The sequence below is a fragment of the Dendrobates tinctorius genome, unplaced genomic scaffold (assembly GCF_039654945.1).
Source record: "Dendrobates tinctorius isolate UK_male_01 unplaced genomic scaffold, ASM3965494v1 ptg000019l, whole genome shotgun sequence".
Lineage (NCBI taxonomy): Eukaryota > Metazoa > Chordata > Amphibia > Anura > Dendrobatidae > Dendrobates > Dendrobates tinctorius.
The window spans coordinates 3,872,266-3,894,616 of record NW_027361687.1 but is presented as its reverse complement, the minus strand read 5'-3'; positions in this window follow the sequence as shown (position 1 = coordinate 3,894,616).

Below are 22,351 nucleotides of genomic sequence, written 5' to 3'. Positions count from 1 at the left end.
TGGTTTGTTATGTTAATATTTATTCCGTAAAAGACAATGGCTTCGGGGAACAATGTGACAAGTATTGGTAAGTATGTTACTCTATGTTATATGTACTGTATGTCTATGTATGTATTGTATGAATGTATTGTATGTAGTATGTATGTAGTATATATGTGGTATGTATGTAGCATGCAGTATGTATGTAGCATGCATATAGTATATATGTAGTATGTAGTATGTATGTAGTATGTATGTAGCATGTAGTATGTATGTAGCATGCATGTAGTATGTATGTAGCATATATGTAGTATGTATGTAGCATGTAGTATATATGTAGCATGTAGTATGTATTTAGTATGTATGTGGTATGTATGTAGCATGTAGTATGTATGTGGCATGCAGTATGTATGTAGTATATATGTAGTATGTATGTAGCATGTAGTATATATGTAGTATGCATGTTGCATGCATGTAGTATGTATGTTGCATGTAGTATATATGTAGTATGTATGTTGCATGTAGTATATATGTAGTATGTATGTTGCATGTAGTATATATGTAGTATGAATGTAGCATGTATGTAGTATGTAGTATGAATGTAGCATGTATGTAGTATGCATGTTGTATGTATGTAGCATGTATGTAGCATGTAATTTTTTTTTTTTTTTTTTTTTACATTCAACACATTAGCCGGATGATGGGACTACTACTGTCCCATCATTGGCTAATGTGTCAATCACTGTCATGGTAGCAGGCATCGCCCGATGGGACTTGTAGTCCCATCGGACGATGCCTGCACAGCCCCCCGGCAGGCCGGCACAGCCCCCCGGCAGGCCGGCACAGACCCCCTGGCAGGCCGGCACAGCCCCCCGAAAGGCCCGTACAGACCCCAGAGAGGCTGTACAAGGGAAAAACAGGATTTTTCTTATTCCGATACCGGAAGTCCCATAGACTTGAATGGGACTTCCGGTATCGGAATCGGCGATACCGATACTTTTTTTTAAGATCGGCCGATCCATTCCGATCCGATACTTTGAAGTATCGGACGGTATCGCTCAACTCTACTGTCCACACAGAAAAACACACTCGTTCATGTGAAAGTGGGGTTCAGTAACGTCAGCTGATCCCCTGCTGTGTGGCGGGAAAACTGCTTCTGCCTCCAAATTTTAGCTACTTCAGATTTAAACATTCTCTGCTTTGGCCTCTGTCTCCACTCTGTCTCTAGTATTTCCCCTGACCTCCAACACCGCCAGTTCCTTCTCACAGTTGCCGTCCACGCATTCCACACGTGTTCCTGTGTTACTGGGGTTCTGTTACGTCAGCAGATCCCCCAATGTGTGTCCGCCACTGTCTCCTGCACTGTCCACCTTCCCACTGCAAGCGGTGGGAATGTGGACAGAGCAGGAGACATTGGCAGACAAACATCAGGGGATCTGCTGACATTACAGAACACCAGTAACACAGGATCACGTGTGGATTGGGCAGACGGCTACTGTACGTATAAACTGGCGGTGTTGGTAGTCACGTGAAATCCTGGAAACAGAGTGGAGACAGATGCCTAATTGGAGCACGTTGACAGTCTGTTGTAGCCTACAAACAATCTAAAACTACCACCAAGTAGGCCTCGGCCTACACCATGATTGTCCCTGGGCTCCAACAACGCCAGTTGGTGCTCGGCAGTGTCTTTGGCACGGGGGACTCCCTGTTGCCCAGCCTGGTTCCAGCACGCCTGCTGTTTCCGGGTAGTGTCAAGGTCACTATGCCACCAATCCGTTGTCCTGTCGTTTTGCGGCCGGGTTAGCCGACTCTACGGTGCCTGCAGTTTAGGTGACTCCTATGTGGGCTGCGGGAACTGGCACTGAAGGCTGGATCCGTAGTGCCAATGGGACATGGACCCCCTGTAGGACTGTGGGTTTCAGTAACTGCGGCTGGCTTGCGGCCTGGCTACTTTGCTTTCAATGGGTACCTTCTGCTACCCACCCGGGTTCCAGCACTGTCTGCTGGTTCTCGCCAGAGCCTTTGGCCTAGGTGCCTACATCTCGGTATCCGAGGTCCAGCACCATCAGCTGGTCCTTGGTAGTGCTTTCTAGCACAGGTACCTCCTGCCTAGTAACCGTGGTCCAGCACCGTCAGCTGTTCCTCGGTAGTGCCATTGGCTCTTGTAGCTTTTGCTACCCATCTGGGTTCCAGCACCGTCAGCTGGTTCTCAGCAGTGTCTTTGGCACGGGGACTCCCTGTTGCCCAGCCTGGTTCCAGCACGCCTGCTGTTTCCGGGTAGTGTCAAGGTCACTATGCCACCAATCCGTTGTCCTGTCGTCTTGCGGCCGGGTTAGCCGACTCTACGGTGCCTGCAGTTTAGGTGACTCCTATGTGGGCTTCGGGAACTGGCACTGAAGGCTGGATCCGTAGTGCCAATGGGACATGGTCCCCCTGTAGGACTGTGGGTTTCGGTAACTGCGGCCGACTTGCGGCCTGGCTACTTTGCTTTCAATGGGTACCTTCTGCTACCCACCCGGGTTCCAGCAGTGTCTGCTGGTTCTCGCCAGAGCCTTTGGCCTAGGTGCCTCCATCTCAGTATCCAAGGTCCAGCATCGTCAGCTGGTCCTTGGTAGTGCTTTTTAGCACAGGTACCTTCTGCTTAGTAACCGTGGTCCAGCACTGTCAGTTGGTCCTTGGTAGTGCTTTCTAGCACAGGTACCTCCTGCCTAGTAACCATGGTCCAGCACCGTCAGCTGTTCCTCGGTAGTGCCATTGGCTCTTGTAGCTTTTGCTACCCATCTGGGTTCCAGCACCGTCAGCTGGTTCTCGGCAGTGTCTTTGGCACGGGGACTCCCTGTTGCCCAGCCTGGTTCCAGCACACCTGCTGTTTCCGGGTAGTGTCAAGGTCACTATGCCACCAATCCGTTGTCCTGTCGTTTTGCGGCCGGGTTAGCCGACTCTACGGTGCCTGCAGTTTAGGTGACTCCTATGTGGGCTGCGGGAACTGGCACTGAAGGCTGGATCCGTAGTGCCAATGGGACATGGACCCCCTGTAGGACTGTGGGTTTCAGTAACTGCGGCTGGCTTGCGGCCTGGCTACTTTGCTTTCAATGGGTACCTTCTGCTACCCACCCGGGTTCCAGCACTGTCTGCTGGTTCTCGCCAGAGCCTTTGGCCTAGGTGCCTACATCTCGGTATCCGAGGTCCAGCACCATCAGCTGGTCCTTGGTAGTGCTTTCTAGCACAGGTACCTCCTGCCTAGTAACCGTGGTCCAGCACCGTCAGCTGTTCCTCGGTAGTGCCATTGGCTCTTGTAGCTTTTGCTACCCATCTGGGTTCCAGCACCGTCAGCTGGTTCTCAGCAGTGTCTTTGGCACGGGGACTCCCTGTTGCCCAGCCTGGTTCCAGCACGCCTGCTGTTTCCGGGTAGTGTCAAGGTCACTATGCCACCAATCCGTTGTCCTGTCGTCTTGCGGCCGGGTTAGCCGACTCTACGGTGCCTGCAGTTTAGGTGACTCCTATGTGGGCTGCGGGAACTGGCACTGAAGGCTGGATCCGTAGTGCCAATGGGACATGGTCCCCCTGTAGGACTGTGGGTTTCGGTAACTGCGGCCGACTTGCGGCCTGGCTACTTTGCTTTCAATGGGTACCTTCTGCTACCCACCCGGGTTCCAGCAGTGTCTGCTGGTTCTCGCCAGAGCCTTTGGCCTAGGTGCCTCCATCTCAGTATCCAAGGTCCAGCATCGTCAGCTGGTCCTTGGTAGTGCTTTTTAGCACAGGTACCTTCTGCTTAGTAACCGTGGTCCAGCACTGTCAGTTGGTCCTTGGTAGTGCTTTCTAGCACAGGTACCTCCTGCCTAGTAACCATGGTCCAGCACCGTCAGCTGTTCCTCGGTAGTGCCATTGGCTCTTGTAGCTTTTGCTACCCATCTGGGTTCCAGCACCGTCAGCTGGTTCTCGGCAGTGTCTTTGGCACGGGGACTCCCTGTTGCCCAGCCTGGTTCCAGCACACCTGCTGTTTCCGGGTAGTGTCAAGGTCACTATGCCACCAATCCGTTGTCCTGTCGTTTTGCGGCCGGGTTAGCCGACTCTACGGTGCCTGCAGTTTAGGTGACTCCTATGTGGGCTGCGGGAACTGGCACTGAAGGCTGGATCCGTAGTGCCAATGGGACATGGACCCCCTGTAGGACTGTGGGTTTCGGTAACTTTGGCCGGCTTGCGGCCTGGCTACTTTGCTTTCAATGGGTACCTTCTGCTACCCACCCGGGTTCCAGCACTGTCTGCTGGTTCTCGCCAGAGCCTTTGGCCTAGGTGCCTCCATCTCGGTATCCGAGGTCCAGCACCATCAGCTGGTCCTTGGTAGTTCTTTCTAGCACAGGTACCTCCTACCTGGTAACCGTGGTCCAGCACCGTCAGCTGTTCCTCGGTAGTGCCATTGGCTCTTGTAGCTTTTGCTACCCATCTGGGTTCCAGCACCGTCAGCTGGTTCTCGGCAGTGTCTTTGGCACGGGGACTCCCTGTTGCCCAGCCTGGTTCCAGCACGCCTGCTGTTTCCGGGTAGTGTCAAGGTCACTATGCCACCAATCCGTTGTCCTGTCGTCTTGCGGCCGGGTTAGCCGACTCTACGGTGCCTGCAGTTTAGGTGACTCCTATGTGGGCTGCGGGAACTGGCACTGAAGGCTGGATCCGTAGTGCCAATGGGACATGGACCCCCTGTAGGACTGCGGGTTTCGGTAACTGCGGCCGGCTTGCGGCCTGGCTACTTTGCTTTCAATGGGTACCTTCTGCTACCCACCCGGGTTCCAGCACTGTCTGCTGGTTCTCGCCAGAAACTTTGGCCTAGGTGCCTCCATCTCGGTATCCGAGGTCCAGCACCGTCAGCTGGTCCTTGGTAGTGCTTTTTAGCACAGGTACCTTCTGCTTAGTAACCGTGGTCCAGCACCGTCAGTTGTTCCTCGGTAGTGCCATTGGCTCTTGTTCCTTCTGCTACCCATCCGGGTGCCAGCACTGTCTGCTGGTTCTCGCCAGTTTCTCAGCCTTCTTGTACCTTCTGCTACATTTCCAAGATCAAGCTTTTTGAAATTGTCTTTGGTAATCCTTATTGATCTCCATGATGATGACCCTGATGATGACGACCCTGAAGACCACACCAAAGAAGACCAGAAATATGACCCTAAATAATAAGACCAAGAGGACAAAGAACATGAAGACAACCACCAAGATACAGAACAAAAGACAGAAGAACAAGAAGCAGAAGAAGCAAAAGCAGAAGAACAGAAAGCAGAAGAACATTAAGCATAAGACAAAAAATCAGCATAGAAGAAATCAAAATTATAAGCAGAAGAAGACTAAGCAGTAAATGGGGGTGAGTCCGTTCCTCCTCGTGGTGCCCCTGGAAAATGCCTGCTGCTGCAGGCCAAACTGAACGCGGACAAATCCTGTTGTAAATCTTTTGTGACAGGCAGAACGTAAGGTGTAATCTTATAACTTTTATAGATAAGTGCTACAGCAATGCCTGTCACCATAAGAAAATGAAGAAAAAGAAGAATAGGAAGAAGATGAAGAAATAGCATATGAAAATTAATAATAGCTGAATAAAAAGAATATGAAGAATGGAAAAAAAAAATTAATGGGAAGAAGGTGAAGAAGAAGAAGATGAATAAGGTGAAGAAAAAGTTGATGAAAAAAATGCTACTGCTGCGGATCATGAAGGAGAAAGTGTGGGAGAAGTACAAAAGAAGGTGAAGAGCATGGAAGTTGCGAAACATACATATCTGACTAAATATAAAAAAGTTAACATAGTCAATATCTTTTTAACTCCGAACGTCTTGAAAAAAAAAATTGGAATTAATGCTATGCCATGTGATTTGAATAAACCACTATGCTTTTAATGTCTCCTCCACCTCCCACAATACATTCTACATGATTCTTATTTGTTTTCAATTATGTAGAATTAGCCAACAAGGAAATAAAGGCCTTTTTTTAATTCCGATACCAGAAGTCCCATTGACTTGAATGGGACTTCCGGTATCGGAATCGGCGATACCCGATATTTTTTTCGTATCGGGCGATACCATCCGATACAATATTTTTGGGTATCGAACGGTATTGCTCAACACTAATCACTATATGTTGTCTATTGTGTAATGTAATGTATGTGCTTGTTATGTCTTATACTGTAGTGTATGTTGTCATAATGTTCCCTTCAATGTGCTGTGCCTGTCATGTCTGAAATGTACCTAGTAGAGGCATGGACAGAAACAGTTAACTGGTGGGTTGGGCCAGCAGCAGTAAGGCCACAAGAAGCTGCTATTTCCCTCCAGAACTGCCTGGGATGTGGAAAGGACAGACATGCATGATACAGGGCACTGCCAGGGCACTGGATAGGAGGAATCTGTTGCCCTGGATTCTACAGGACTGAGGAACAAGTACTAACTGCTTGCATTACGGGTCTCCAGGACTATAGGAGGGTCCCATGCTGAAGGGGTCTCAGACACCCAGATTCCAGCATGTGTATTTTTGTGATCTCCGGCTTCTTCAGCTGTTGTGGGTACGGATATAGCCAGCATCAGAGAGTGAACAGTAATTCAGTTGTGCCCTTTGTTATGTCATCTTATTCCTACCATCCTGTTCTATTAAAAATTACTTTGTTTTCCCCAGTTGGACACAGTTGGCTCTTCTGCTATTGATTTGCCCGTACTACTGCAGCTGGGGCAAGGACAAAGTACGTCATGAGGAAGGTTGTGCTGGTCTCATCTGTTCATGTGCAAGGGGACCAGGGGAGTGCTCGCTGACAGCTCAGTGGACTCTTGTCTGTGTATATAGAGAAGTGGTGATGTGTTTCTGGGTCGCCCTCCCAGGGCTGTGGGGTACTCGGTACCGGGCCGGTCTCACAGATGGGAATGTCACAGCAGCGGTGACCCGGTCCGTGGCCCTGGGCGCCCATGTAAAAGGGGGTTGAGTTGGGAATAAAGTTTATAAGTGATTTGTGATGCCACCTGTGGTGTTCGGCAATGAAGATGTTAAGCCAATGCTGCGGACAGATCCTCTGGGACAGATGGTGTGGTGCAGCAAGGATGGTGTAGCCCTCCACAGGCAGGGCTGTAGTCCCAGGGCAGTGTAGATGAATGTTTAGGAAGAGGGTGCAGTGTTTGGCACAGAGATGTAGCAGTGCTGAGGATGTTGCAGGAAGGAGGCAAGGACACAACAAGCTGCAGTTTCTTTAACTTTACTTGGCAAACGCAGTCCAGTGTCCTTGTTACAGATGGCACAGGAGCAGGCTAGCCTGGAAGCAAATCAGGGATCTCTCTATCAGATGGGTTGTGTAGTCTCCTTCCTAGTGCTGTATTGAGGTACATCCAGTACAGCATTACACTGAAGTTCCTTCTTATTTTCCCTTAGAACTACCTCTTATGGCAGACAGCTGTAGCCCTCTTTCTTTCTTGGCTCACCCGTCGCTGTTGTGCCTCCGAGTCTTAGGTGGGAATAGAGCATTTACAGCTTCCTATTCCTCTGGTTTCTGTTGCAGGACCTTCAGTATCCATACAACCGTGGAGACCAGGCTCCAGATCATGCTCTATCACCTGGAGGGAGCTCTCTTTCCTCAGCTCAACCTCCAGCTTCTCTCCACACATCTATACACGTGGCCCTCCTCACACTTACTGACTAATTTCCCCTCCTGGCCCTCAGAGAGCACTCCTCCCCAAATTCTGGTTCAGAGCTCCCTCTGTTGGCCTGGAGTGGGATCTGTGTTGCATGAAAATGATTAACGGCTAGAGAGACCCTTCATTGCTTCCATGCATGACATCATCCTCCCTGGAGGAAGGCAATGCCATTGTGGCGACAATACTCCTGGGGGCGCCACATTCCTCCCTAGTGGAATTCAGTACTCCTGGACTGATAAAGGAAAGCATGAATAACATAAACATATAAACAATATGAAGGTTACAAGATTTAAAAAAAAGGAAAATTTACAAAAACCAAAAGCTCCAAAAATAGTCCGATGATGGTAAGTCCAAGCATCAATGTCCATGGTCCATTCCTGGGCAAATGGTGAACTATTTACAAGGTTGGTGACCACACAAGTCCTGTGGTCCAATGTCCATGAAACAAATAGGAAAACTCAAAGGAAACTCTTACAGATTATCTTTAGGCACAAACTTGAAAACAGTTACATATATACATGTACAGGTTGACATTTACATTATTTGCATAACTTATTTAGATGCGGAATCTAATGGGTGGTATACCTTGTGTAGTACGGGTAGACCTGCGTAACACTGGTGTGATTGGGGACCTTACTGGTTGCCTGGTGCTAACTACTGGTGTAGTGTGTGATGTACTGGGTACACTACTGGTGGTTCTGCGTAGCACAGGGATACTAGATTTTCTGCAAACTCTTAGACTCACCATGGGCACAACAGATTCACCACTGGCAGGGCGAGGATTCTCTGGCTCCACTGCTGGTGTGGCATCTGCTGCCTGAATTTCCTGATTTTCAATGTTCTCTTGAGTCTCTGCTACTTCAGTTGCAGTAGGCTGGGGAAAGGTTAGGACAGGAACTACAATAGAGGGACCCATTCTTGTCCAGTTTGCAGGGAATTCTCCAAGGATCGTACTGACCTTTTCTTTTTTTATGGATTGGCTGTCACCTTGTTCTTCCACTCTTCCTTTTAACTGGTCAGTGCACAGTTTTAGATGATCCCTTGATACTGCTGTTGAGGTTTCTCCTCCATCTTTACTAATAAGGCACACCTTGGTATTGTCAAAGTTTGAGGATAGGATGGTGTAGGGTTCAGCTTCCCATTGGTCATCCAATTTATGCATCCTTCTTTTCCTCTTGAGGACTTGTTCTCCTGGTGACAAGGGAACTGCAGGTGCATTTTGGTTGTAGTTCCTCTTTGTCTTGCCTGAGCTAGACTCTTCTCCACACACTCTTGTACTCTTCTGTACTGTTGCTGCCTCTCTGTGTCCCAGTCAGCATCTGGTGATGTTACTTCAGGTGTCAGGACTCCCATGTCCAAATCAATAGGCAGCTTACCAGGCCCCGCTCTCATTAGGTAGGCTGGAGTGCAGTTGGTGGAATTCACAGGGATGTGGTTGTAGAGGTCTACCAGATCTGGCAACTTTTCTGGCCACAGATTCCTCTCTTCCAAAGGCAAGGTCTTCAGTAGGTCAATCACTACCTGATTCATCTTTTCACACATGCCATTGGTCTATGGATGGTATGGTGTTGTCCGGATCTTCTTACAACCATACAAGTTACAGAATTCCTGGAACACTTCTGCCTCAAAAGCGGGACCTTGATCTGTAAGCACTTGCTCAGGGTATCCATGTGGTCTACAGAAGTGCTGTTGGAAGGCTCTGGCTGCTGTCCTGGTGGTTTGATGTTTGACAGGCACAACTACCAGGAACTTGAGTAGTTGTCCACTATGGTAACAGCATAGATGTAGCCTGACCGGCTTGGGACCAGCCTCACATGGTCCAGGGCTACCAACTCGAGTGGCTGTTTGGTTATTATCGGCTGTAGAGAAGCTCTCTGGCTGTTTCGATCCTTTCTGCGCAGGTTACATTGTCCACACTCCCGGCACCAATTTTCAAGGGCCTTCCTCATACCAGCCCAGTAGAATCTCTCCGGAGCAATGCTTCCAACTTCTTCCATCCGAAGTGGCCAGCTCCATTGTGGTATGCTTCCAAGACCATTGATGCCTCTTTCTTTGGGACTATCACCTGCCAGACCAGCTCATGAGTGCGGGCATTGATACTCCTCCGACACAGCTTTCCTTCATAGATGAACAGCCGACCTCTTTCCTTCCTAAACTGCTGGGTTTCTTCAGGAGCATCCGACTCTGGGCGTGAGTCAGCTTGTAACTCCTTCACCAGGTGGACCGTGGGGTCATTATCCTGAGTTTCTGCCCAGTCATGATGGGGCAATGGATTTAGGGTGACCTCTTTCAAGCCCGACTGTCTGTCTCTCACTCCTTGAGCACGCTGGGCCGCAAATGGCCGGTGGAAGGGAGGTAACTCTATTTCTTCAAGAGCCTCAGGGTCGTCTCCTGCATCTGGCAGATTAGGCATTCTGGACAGCGCATCAGCACTGGCATTCTTGTGCCCTGCTTGGTACTTGATGGTGAATTTATAATTAGATAGCCGTGCCATCCATCGCTGCTCCAGTGCACCTAGCTTGGCAGTTTCCAAGTGAGTCAACGGGTTGTTGTCCGTGAAGATGGTAAACTTGGCTGAAGCTACAGTAGGTAATGCTTGAATCTTTCAGTCACAGCCCAGACTGTGGCCAGGAACTCCAGCTTGAAGGAACTGTAGTTGTCGGAGTTCCTTTCAGTGGGACGCAGCTTGCTGCTGGCATAGGAGATCACTCTTTCTTTGCCATTCTGTACCTGCGACAGTGCTGCTCCCAGTCCCACGTTTCAGGCATCAGTATACAACACAAATGGTTTGTCATAATCTGGGTAGGCCAGAACTTCATCTCCTGTGAGAGCCATCTTCAGTCGGGTGAAGGACCTCTCCAACTCCTCAGTCCATTCAAATGTGGAATTCTTCTGTTTGGCTTTCTTGGACTGCCCCACCAGAAGATTTTACATAGGGGTGGCTATTTCAGTGAAGCCTTTGATGAACCTTCGGTAGTAGCCTACCAACCCGAGGAATTGGCATACTTCATGGAGGTTGCTGGGCTTCGGCCAGTCCCGGATGACTGTGACTTTGTCCGGATCTGGTGCCACAACTTCTGCACTCACCACATGACCGAGGTACTGTACCTTGGACTTCAGGAGGTGGCAATTGGAAGGCTTCACCTTCAGGCCAAAGTTGGACAAGGCTTCGAACACCTCAGCCAGGTGCTCCAGATGGTCTTCATAAGTCTTGGAGAAAACAATGACATCATCAAGGTACAACAGGACTGTCTCAAAGTTCATGTGTCCCAGGCAGCACTCCATCAGCCGTTGAAATATTCCTGGGGCGGTGCAGAGCCCGAATGGCATATAGTTGAACTCACAGCGTATCATTGGGGTGGTAAATGCTGTTTTCTCCTTGTCTGCCTCTGCCACGGGAACCTGCCAATACCCACTAGTGAGATCCAAGGTGGAAAAGTAGTTAGCAGTTTTAAGTGCAGCTAATGACTCTTCAATTCTGGGTAATGGGTAGGCATCTTTATGTGTAATGCTGTTAATTTTCCTGTAATCAACACACATTCTCCTGGTACCATCCTTTTTCTTTACAAAAACTATTGGAGTTGCCCAGGGGCTACAACTGTCTCTGATAACCCCAGCTTCCTTCATCTCTCTCAACATCCCTTTAGCACATTGGTATTGTGTTTAGGGTATAGGCCGGTATCTTTCTTTAATGGGTGGATGATCTCCAGTGGGGATATGATGTTGAACCTCTTTTGCCTTCCCAAAATCTAGAGGGTGTTTACTGAATACCCGCTCATATTCCTGGGTCACCCTGTAAACTCCATTTTTCTGGTATGAAGGTGTAGAGTCAGTCCCCACCTGCAGTTGCTGCCACCACTCCTCCAGCTGCTTTACAGAGCCATTGTCCTCCACCTGGTCGGATGAGACCAAGGGCTCTGCTGCCTGCATTGCATTATTACTGACAGTGAGCAGCTTTGCAACTGTGGCTTACCGAGGTATTGTGGCCTCCTCCTCCCCACAATTCAAAAGGCGTACAGGCACTCTCCCTTTACGTACATCAACCACACCTCTGGCTGTCAGGACAGTGGGCCTACTATCAGAGTATACTGGCTCTACCAATGCCTGTTAATCCTTTCCTCTGAGACCTATAGCTGCCCGACACCAAATCAACATTTCACATCTGGGGGGTATTGCAATGGGGAAAGCATCACTCACTCCGACGCTGCCAATTTCTCCACCAGAGAGTTCTACCTGCTGTCTTTGCATAAGGGCCTTGATCTCCTTCTGCAGGACTCGTTGTTCACTGGACCAGCAGTCTCAGCCACCTGTTGCAACAAGACAATAACCTCGGACAGACAATTCTCAATTACATTTGTACCAAGAGTCATCATGGGATTACATTCACGTCAATCAATATCCACAACTATCAGACCTTGAGATTTTAGCTCTACCCGACCCACTTTAACAGTAATTTCTTTACATCCAACTTGTGGTAAAGACTGACCATTACTGGTAACTACTGTTAGTTCATCACTGGGGCCACGGGTGAGTTCAGAGTCAGCCCAATACCGCTTGTAGAGGAAATAGGGCATAGTGGTCACCTGGGAGCCAGTGTCCAGCAAAGCGTTCATGGGGATGCCGTCAATCACCACAGGAAGGATCGGTCTCCCTCCAACATACTTGGCTCACCAATTCCTTGGGCCTTGTGGTCCTACTCCTGGGGGTTGGCCCTCTGCCCCAGGGGTTACTCGTTTAAAGGACAGAATCTTGCAAGATGGCCTGCCTTGTGGCAGCAACGACAGATAGGACATCCGTCCTGGTCATAGCGATCGCTGTTCCTACTTCTGAGTGGCGGAATCCTCTTCTTCCACATCCATGGGACATCTTCTGGACTGGAAGCAAGCTGGACCTTCTCCTTGGAGGACACCTGCAGGGACTGCACGGTTTTAGTAAGTGCAGCCATCCCCTTTGTCAACTCCTGGACCTGAAGACACAGTTCTTCTGTAGGATCTTTATCCAGAGTCTGTACATCGGCCTCCACAGGGATAGAAGGGAAAGATGTTGCTTCTTGATGGTAGTAGGTGATCGCTGGGCACCTAGGGGGCGCTGGACGGCTGACAGTTGGTTCCTGCAGTACCCGAATAGCCCTGTCCTTAAAATCAGCAAAGTCCAGGTCAGGGTTTTGCAGGGTTATGATGCGCAGCTGCACTCTGCGGGTACTGGATAGGAGTCCTTCAATGAACTGCTCTTTTAACAGTTTATCTTCCTCTTTCACACTGTCAGGATCAATTTGCTTGACGGCTCGCAGCGCCTCCTGCAGGTTGAGAGCATAGTCCCTGATACTGTCTTGCGCCTTCTGTTTACATCCAAAGAACCTCATCTTGATTTCAGTGGCAGTGCGGGTGTCAAAGGTGCTCCTTAGCTTAGCCAGGATCTTTTTAACAGTCTCTTTGTCAGTGTCCTGCCAGGCTTTTACTTCTCTCTGTGCTGCATCTGTTAGCTGTCCAATAAGGATGTTCACCTTCTGGCTTTCAGATAGAGGATACACCTCAAACAAACTGCACAGTCTCTCTTTGAATTCACTCAGGGTATGTGACTCACCCGAGTACTGTGGTAGCCAGGCCACTCGCGGTATGTAGGGCATAGACAGCGGCATTATGGGGACTGCTGCGGTGGGTGCTACCGGAGCCGCAGTCACGTTGGGCACTGAATCTTGCGGCGCTGAGGGGCTGGCGGGGGCGTCCGCCTCAGACATTCTCACTCCCCCCTAGTTAACGGGTGCCAGGCCCCGGGGTAGGCTACCGGCTGTAGGACTCAGCTCCTCCCCTTCTCGCGTGCTGTCCTCTCTTCCCGCGCTGCACTTCACTTCTTCACGCTCTGCGGCAGGCTCCGCCCATGAAGGCCTGTCCCTCTTCTTCCCGCGCGTGCCAACCAGCGGGATAATGGTGGCAATGGCGCCAATTTCGAGCACAATCTATAGCACACAACAGTCTCCGGCACACAGGACCCGGGGATTCCGGGCTCCGTAATCCTGTTCGTGACGCCAAAATGGGTCGCCCTCCCAGGGCTGTGGGGTACTCTGTACCGGGCCGGTCTCTCAGATGGGAATGTTACAGCAGAGGTGACCTGGTCCATGGCCCTGGGCGCCCATGTAAAAGGGGGTTGAGTTGGGAATAAAGTGTTTCTTTACCTTTACTTGGCAAATGCAGTCCAGGGTCCTGGTTACAGATGGCACAGGAGCAGGCTAGCCTGGAAGCAAATCAGGGATCTCTCTATCAGATGGGTTGTGTAGTCTCCTTCCTAGCGCTGGCTTGAGGTACATCCAGTACAGCGTTACACTGAAGTTCCTCCTTCTTATCTTCCCTTAGAACTACCTTGTATGGCAGACAGCTGTAGCCCTCTTTCTCTCTTGGCTCACCCGTCGCTGTTGTGCCTCTGAGTCTTAGGTGGGAATAGAGCATTTACAGCTTCCTATTCCTCTGGTTTCTGTTGCAGGACCTTCAGTATCCATACAACCATGGAGACCAGGCTCCAGATCATGCGCTATCACCGGGAGGGAGCTCTCTCTCCTCAGCTCAACCTCCAGCTTCTCTCCACACGTCTACACACGTGGCCCTCCTCACACTAACTGACTAATTTCCCCTCCTGGCCCTCAGAGAGCACTCCTTCCCCAATTCTGGTTCAGAGCTCCCTCTGTTGGCCCGGAGTGGGAACTGTGTTGCATGAAAATGATTAACTGCTAGAGAGACCCTTCATTGCTTCCAAGCATGACACATCACCCTCCCTGGAGGAAGGCAATGCCATTATGGCGACCATACTCCTGGGGGCGCCACATTTCTATTATACTTTTCCTCTGATTGTTCCAATCCTGGTTTTGGCTTACAAATATTGATGCTAAATGCTAACCAAATACTGAACGTGTGAATGTGGCCTTAGAACCCGGCTCTGACTACATCACCCCCCTTCCCCGTCGCCCCTTGTTACAGTTGCAAACACTTTAGAAGAGGAACCTCATAGTATCAAGCTAAACCTTGCTGCTGGTAAGGATGGATCTAGGAGGGACAATGTCCTTTTTAAAGGCTTATTGGAATTCATGAAAAATACGCATGATATTGATTTCTTACTGATTTTATTGTGACTCTCATTTCTGGTGCTAAACAGGACGACTTGCTAATTGGTTACTGTCTCCCCAAGCCTAAAAACATTACATTTTCTAATCTATAGGAATGCTTTGATTCTTTTTTTTTCCATATAGAGGAAAAACTACTAGATGTTGCCAGGTCATCAACTGGTGTTTTTACTGCATTTTTTATGCCTATTTTCAGCTATGTTTTACAGTACCAGCAAAGCCTATGAGCTTTCAGAAATCTCATGCACACATATTGGTTTTTATTAACTTCATGATTTTGTGCTTTGCTTTTCACATACGGCAGGTCACTTCTTTCAGCATTTTTCTTCAGTGATTGTTCAGCGTTTTTAAACTATTGACTTTAATGAGTGGTGAAAAAACACTGAAAAAAAGCACCAAAAATTCAGGTAACATGTTTTGCTGCTTATGATTCTATGGAATAGGCCATTTTATTTCAACACTAAACTTTATCATCACGCACAAGAGACCAATCTAGCACGTTAAAATTGCAGTAAAAAATGCACAAAAATGCATGAAATAAAAGAAAACATGCCTTTTTTCTGCAGCTTCTTTCCTGCCAAGAGATTAAGATTTGCTGCAGAAAAAATAACGCTGAAATAACGCCCTGTGTGATCTTACCCTTATTCTTTGATTTGTCGACACAGACTTACATTTGGTTCAAGTGCAAGTACATTTGGTTCCCACATACTTTATGCATCCATTAGCCCTCAGTGTCTGTACTGTTACACACTTAACATTATGGCTGGTCCATACAATCAGGGCAACTGTTACCACCCACCTTTCGTGTCTACCTCTTTCCTCATAGATTGTAAGCTTGCGAGCAGGGCCCTCATTCCTCTTGGTATCTGTTATGATCTATGTGATTATTGTTATGCTGTAATGTCTATTGTCTGTATAAATCCCCTCTGAAATGTAAAGTGCTGCGAAATATGTCGGCGCTATAGAAATAAAATTTATTATTATTATTATTATTAAGAATACTAAGACAGCAAGGCATTATTGATGAGTGAGTATACTCATTGCTCGTGTTTTCCCCAGCATTCTCGGGTGGTCTCCGAATATTTTGGCGTGCTCGGAGATTTAGTTTCTGTCGACACAGCTGCATGATTTGTGGCTGCTGGACATGCTGGATACATGTGAGGAATTCCCTAACAAACAGGCAATCCCCACATGTATTCAGGCTGTCTAGCAGCCACAAATCATACAGCTGTGTCGACAAACACTAAATCTCCGAGCACGCCAAAATACTCGATCACCCGAGTATGCTGGGGAAAACCCAAGAAATGAGTATACTCGCTCATCACTACAAGGCATTCAATAAAAATGGGATGCTCACCTAGTATTGTTGTGTGATAGCACAACACTTTAAGGGCTCAAGGTCAAGATAATCAAGATCTAACTCCAGCTGCTGTTCCTCTGCAGGTTGGGTGATCCAATCTAGAAATCAATTGTAGGAGCTGAGGGTGTGCTGTGCTGCTTGCAACATGAAATAAGGGATATCCAGAGGGTCCAGGCTATGGTGAAATAATTGTGGCTATATTCTCAATGCATTTCAAAGTATCGATTACTTCTTAATAGGGAGAAACTATAGATACAGTCATATGTAAAAGTTTGGGCACCCCTATTAACCTTTTTTCTTTATAACAGTTTTGGTTTTTGCAACAGCTATTTCAGTTTTATATATCTAATAACTGATGGACTCAGTTATATTTCTGGATTCAAATGAGGTTTATTGTACTAACAGAAAATGTGCAATCTGCATTTAAACAAAATTTGACCGGTGCAAAAGTATGGGCACCCTTATCATTTTCTTGATTTGAACACTCCTAACTACTTTTTACTGACTTCCTGAAGCACTAAATTGGTTTTGTAACCTCATTGAGCTTTGAACTTCATAGCCAGGTGTATCAAATCATGAGAAAAGGTATTTAAGGTGGCCACTTGCAAGTAGTTCTCCTATTTGATTCTCCTATGAAGAGTGGCATCATGGGCTCCTCAAAACAACTCTCAAATGATCTGAAAACAAAGATTATTCAACATAGCTTTTCAGGGGAAGGATACAAAAAGTTGTCTCAGAGATTTAACCTGTCAGTTTCCACTGTGAGGAACATAGTAAGGAAATGGAAGAACACAGGTACAGTTCTTGTTAAGCCCAGAAATGGCAGGCCAAGAAAAATATCAGAAAGGCAGAGAAGAAGAATGGTGAGAACAGTCAAGGACAATCCACAGACCACCTCCAAAGACCTGCAGCATCATCTTGCTGCAGATGGTGTCACTGTGCATCGGTCAACAATACAGCGCATGCATAACGCCTTTTTGTATGACCAAACAACTCAATCTTTGTTTCATCAGTCCACAGGACCTTCTTCCAAAATGTAACTGGCTTGTCCAAATGTGCTTTTGCATACCTCAGGCGACTGTTTGTGGCGTGCTTGCAGAAACGGCTTCTTTCGCATCACTCTCCCATACAGCTTCTCCTTGTGCAAAGTGCGCTGTATTGTTGACCGATGCACAGTGACACCATCTGCAGCAAGATGATACTGCAGGTCTTTGGAGGTGGTCTGTGGATTGTCTTTGACTGTTCTCACCATTCTTCTTCTCTGCCTTTCTGATATTTTTCTTGGCCTGCCACTTCTGGGCTTAACAAGAACTGTACCCTGTGTTCTTCCATTTCCTTACTATGTTCCTCACAGTGGAAACTGACAGGTTAAATCTCTGAGACAACTTTTTGTATCCTTCCCCTGAATAGCTATGTTGAATAATCTTTGTTTTCAGATCATTTGAGAGTTGTTTTGAGGATCCCATGATGCCACTCTTCATAGGAGAATCAAATAGGAGAACTACTTGCAAGTGGCCACTTTAAATACCTTTTCTCATGATTTGATACACCTGGCTATGAAGTTCAAAGCTCAATGAGGTTATAAAACCAATTTAGTGCTTCAGGAAGTCAGTAAAAAGTAGTTAGGAGTGTTCAAATCAAGAAAATGATAAGGGTGGCCATACTTTTGCACCGGTCAAATTTTGTTTAAATGCAGATTGCACATTTTCTGTTAGTACAATAAACCTCATTGGACTCCAGAAATATAACTGAGTCCATCAGTTATTAGATATATAAAACTGAAATAGCTGTTGCAAAAACCAAAATTGTTATAAAGAAAAAAGGTTAACATTAATAGGGGTGCCCAAACTTTTACATATGACTGTACTTAAAAATGAGCGGAGAATAAAACCGTAATCATTTTACCTTATTCTGGATTCTCTGGATATCCTTTATTTCATACCGTCCAGCAGTGCAGTTCACACCCGCATTTCCTATAATTTATTTCAACCTCGATAGTTACTTAAAAACTTAATGGTTTCAAACTCCAAATACTCCCCAGCTATTACTAAAGCCATCAAAACTACTCATCTATTAATAAGTTTCAGAAACTGATCTTTGGTGTGCCCATAAGGCCACACATAAAGACCACTTCAAAAAACAGTCCCTTTTTAACCCCTTAGTAAAGGAGCCAATTTGCAGCTTAATGACCAGGCCAATTTTAACAATTCTGATCACGGTCACTTTATGAGGTTATAACTCTCGAACACTTTAACGGATCCTGCTCATTCTGAGATTCTTTTTTCGTGACATATTTTACTTCTTGTTAGTGTTAAAATTTCTTTGATATGACCTGTGTTTATTTATGAAAAAAATGGAAATATGTGAAAAATTTTAAAATTTTGCAATTTTCAAACTTTTAATTTGTATGCTCTTAAATCAGAGAGATATGTCACAAAAAATACTTAATAAGTAACATTTCACATATGTCTGCTTTACATCAGCACAATTTTGGAACCAAATTTTTTTTTTGTTAGGAAGTTATAAGCGTTAAAAGATGGCCAGCGATTTCTCATTTTTACATCAAAATTTACAAAACCATTTTTTTTTCAGGAACCACATCACCTTTGAAGTCACTTTGAGAGGTCAATATGACAGAAAATACCCAAAAATGACACCATTCTAAAAATTGTCCGCCTCAAGGTGCTCAAAACCACATTCAAGAAGTTTATTAACCCTTTATGTGCGTCACAGGAACTGAAGCAATGTGGAAGGAAAAAACATTTAACTTTTTTTTAGAAACATTTTACTTCAGAACCAATTTTTTTATTTTAACAAGTGTAAAACGAGAATGTGTTGTGCAATTTCTCCTGAATATGCCAATACCCCATATGTGGGGGTAAACCACTGTTTGGGCGCACGGCAGGGTTTGGAACGGAAGGAGCGCCGTTTCACTTTTTCCATGCAGAATTGGTTGGAATTGAGATCGGACGCCATGTTGCGCTTGGATAGCCCCTCATGTGCCTAAACAGTGGAAACTGTCATGCCCGCTATGTCTGTTATGCCGCTTGACCCCTGGAGCAGTGTTTACGCGCACCGAACTGTCATGCCCGCCATGTCTGGTATGCCGCATGACTCCTGGAGCAGTGTGCTTGCGCACCGAACCATCATGCCCGTTATGTCTTATGCTGCAAGATGCCTGGAGCAGTGTGCACGCGCGCCTCATCTCATGGCTGCCGGTCATTGCCAGTGCGCATGTGTGCTTTACCTCATGGCTGCTCGCCATTGCTGGGTGACCACCCATCTCTGCTCTGCCTGCAGTGATCCTCTCTATGATCCTGGAGACCCTGACCATGTGACCTTTCCAATGGTCCAGCACAGTCTGACCCAGCTATCCTCTCTATGGTCCTGAAGGACTCTACCATGTGGTCCTCGCTATGGTCTTGGAGGACTCGACCATGTATTCCTCTCTATGATCCTGGAGGATCTGAACCGGAAGTCCTCTCCTGGTCCTGACTCGGAAGTGCAGGTGCTAATGCCCTATATCAGACCGCCCGTTCCTATGGTCGAGGCCTGAGTACTGTGTTGCTTCCCTGCATGGCTGCTTGGTCTGCTCGGTCGCTCCCTGTATTCTGTGTCCCTGCACTCTGCCCTGTAGTGCTTCTCTGCACACGCTCTATGCTTGTACTCTGCCTCTTGTCCCGTGCCTTGTCTTGTGTTGTCTTTTGTGCCATGTTTTGTCCTTGCTATGCTTTGCCTTATAGTCCTTCCTATGTTCTCTGATTTTGCCTGTTTTTCACCATGCCTTGTCATTGCTATGCTTTGCCTTGTAGTACTTCCTATGTTCTCTGCCTTGCCTGTTTCGCCATGTCTGCCCTTTGCTATTCTGAGCCTTGTAGTACTTCCATGTTCTCTGTCTCTGCCTGGTTTTTCTTACTCTGCCCTATGGTGCTCTCTTGCACATTTCCAGGCTAGTCTTCAGGCTCTGCCTTGACCCGGCTCTGGGCTTCGGCCTACGCTCCGCTGCTAGCTCTATGTCTCTGTACCCGGCTCTGGGCTCTGGGCTCTAGCATACGCTTCGCTTCTCTTCTCTTGTACCCGGCTCTGTACCTTGCCTCGCCTTGCCTTGTTTCTTTGTGTGCCCTTTGCACGCGCCTGGCCTTCCTAGCCTCCTGTCTGTGCCTCAGCCATGCCTGCTCTAGCTGTGCCCGCCTGCTTATGCCTCAGCCATGCTCGTCGGCCAGTGACAGCTGTGTCACCTGTTATGCCTCAGCTGGGTTCGCCTCAGTCTTGCCCGTCTGTCTGTGCCTCAGCCCGACCAGCTAGCCAGTGCCCCAGCCGTGCTCTCTGTGCTTCCTTGCACCCACCCTGTCTCTGCACTATGCTTTGCGTGCCCTCTTAGCACACGCAGGCCATAGCCTGCTTCATGGCAATACCTCCCCGTGCTTCTCTAAAATATGCGCAGGTCTTGCCATGTACCCTGTCGTGCCCTCTTGCACGTACAGGTCCTAGCCTGAACCCAGTCATGCCCCCTTGCATGTACAGGCCCTAGCCTGAACCCTGGCTTGCGTCCTAGCATGCGCAGGCCCTTGCCTTAGCCTAAACCCTGGCGGCTCCTCTAGCGCGCCCAGGACCTTGGACCTTGAATACTGGTGTGTCCCTACACACGCACCATGTCTTGTACTTTGAACTTTGAACCCTGGCGTGTCTCCTACTCATGCACCGTGTTTTGTACTTTGAACTTTGAACCTGGCGTGTCCCCTACACACGCACTTGCCTTGCACCTTGCCCTGGACCCTGGTGTGCCCCTAGCATGCACCCTGCCTGGAAACTTGCCTTGGACCTTGGCGTGTTCCCTAACACGCACCATGTCTGGAGATCTGTCGTGCCTCCTTGCCTGAACCCTGGTTTGCCTGCCAGATGCCCGGAACCTGCCGATCGCTGCCAGAGACTGTAAGCCTGATGACTGCGGCCTGATGTTCGGAGCTGATGTCCGCATCCTGATGCCCTGATCCTGTCGATCGTTGCCAGCTGTCCGGAGTCCGATGCCATTGAGTCCTTGCCGGTCCCCAGGCGTGCCTCCTGGCACATACCATGCCATTGACCTTGGCATGTCCTCGCATGCACCTCGCGGTGTTTTCTCTGTTATCACGTCTTGCACCTGATGTTACCCTGAGTTTGCATTAATGAAGACACCTTCAATTCACATCTTGTCTTGTCTTGTTTCCTGCACGTCCTTTGTCGTCAGGCACTCATACTTAGTGTCTACCTGAGCTAGCCGTCTGGTTACAGCACTCGTGGTGGCTCACTCCCTTGATCTTGCCCCTGACACTCCCTGTATAGGGGGTGGTTCCTCACAAGCTCAGCTTGCCCTAGGTGGGTGGGTGCCACGACCCAGAGGGTCCACTCTAAAGAAAACGACACAGCGTAAGCTGACTCCATCATAGAAACCCCCAGTAAGTGACCCTATTTTGGAAACTAGACCCCTTAAGTAACTTATCTAGATGTGTGGTAAGCACTTTGAATCTCCAAGTGCTTCACAGAAGTTTATAATGTAGAGCCGTGAAAATAAAAAATCATTTTTTTTCCTCAAAAATGATTTTTTTAGCCCATTATTTTTTATTTTCCCATGGGCACCAGGAGAAATTGGACCACAAAAGTTGTTGTTCAATTTGTCCTGAGTTCTCTGATACCCTATATGTGGGGGGGAACCACTGATTGGGCGATTGGGCGCATGGGAGAGCTTGGAAGGGAAGGAGCGCCATTTTGGAATGCAGACTTTGATGGAATGTTCTGTGGGTGTCATGTTGCGTTTGCAGAGCCCCTGATGTGCCTAAACAGTAGAAACCCCCAACACGTGACACTATTTTGGAAACTAAAAACCCAAAGGAGCTTATCTAGATGTGTGGTGAGCACGTTGAACCCCCAAGTGCTTCACAGAAGTTTATAACGCAGAGCCGTGAAAATAAAAAATCTTTCTTTTTCCACAAAAATGATTTTTTTAGGCCCCAATTTTTTCATTTTCCCAAGGGTAACAGGAGAAATTAGACCCCCAAAGTTGGTGTGCAGTTTGTCCTCAGTACGCTGATGCCCCATATGTTCGGATAAACCACTGTTTGGGCACACGTCTGGGCCTGGAAAGAAGTGAGCACCATTTGACTTTTTGAACGCAAAATTGGCTGGAATCAATGGTGGCACCATGTCGCGTTTGGAGACCCCCTGATGTGCCTAAATAGTGGAAGCCCCTCAATTCTAGCTCCAACCCTAACCCCAACA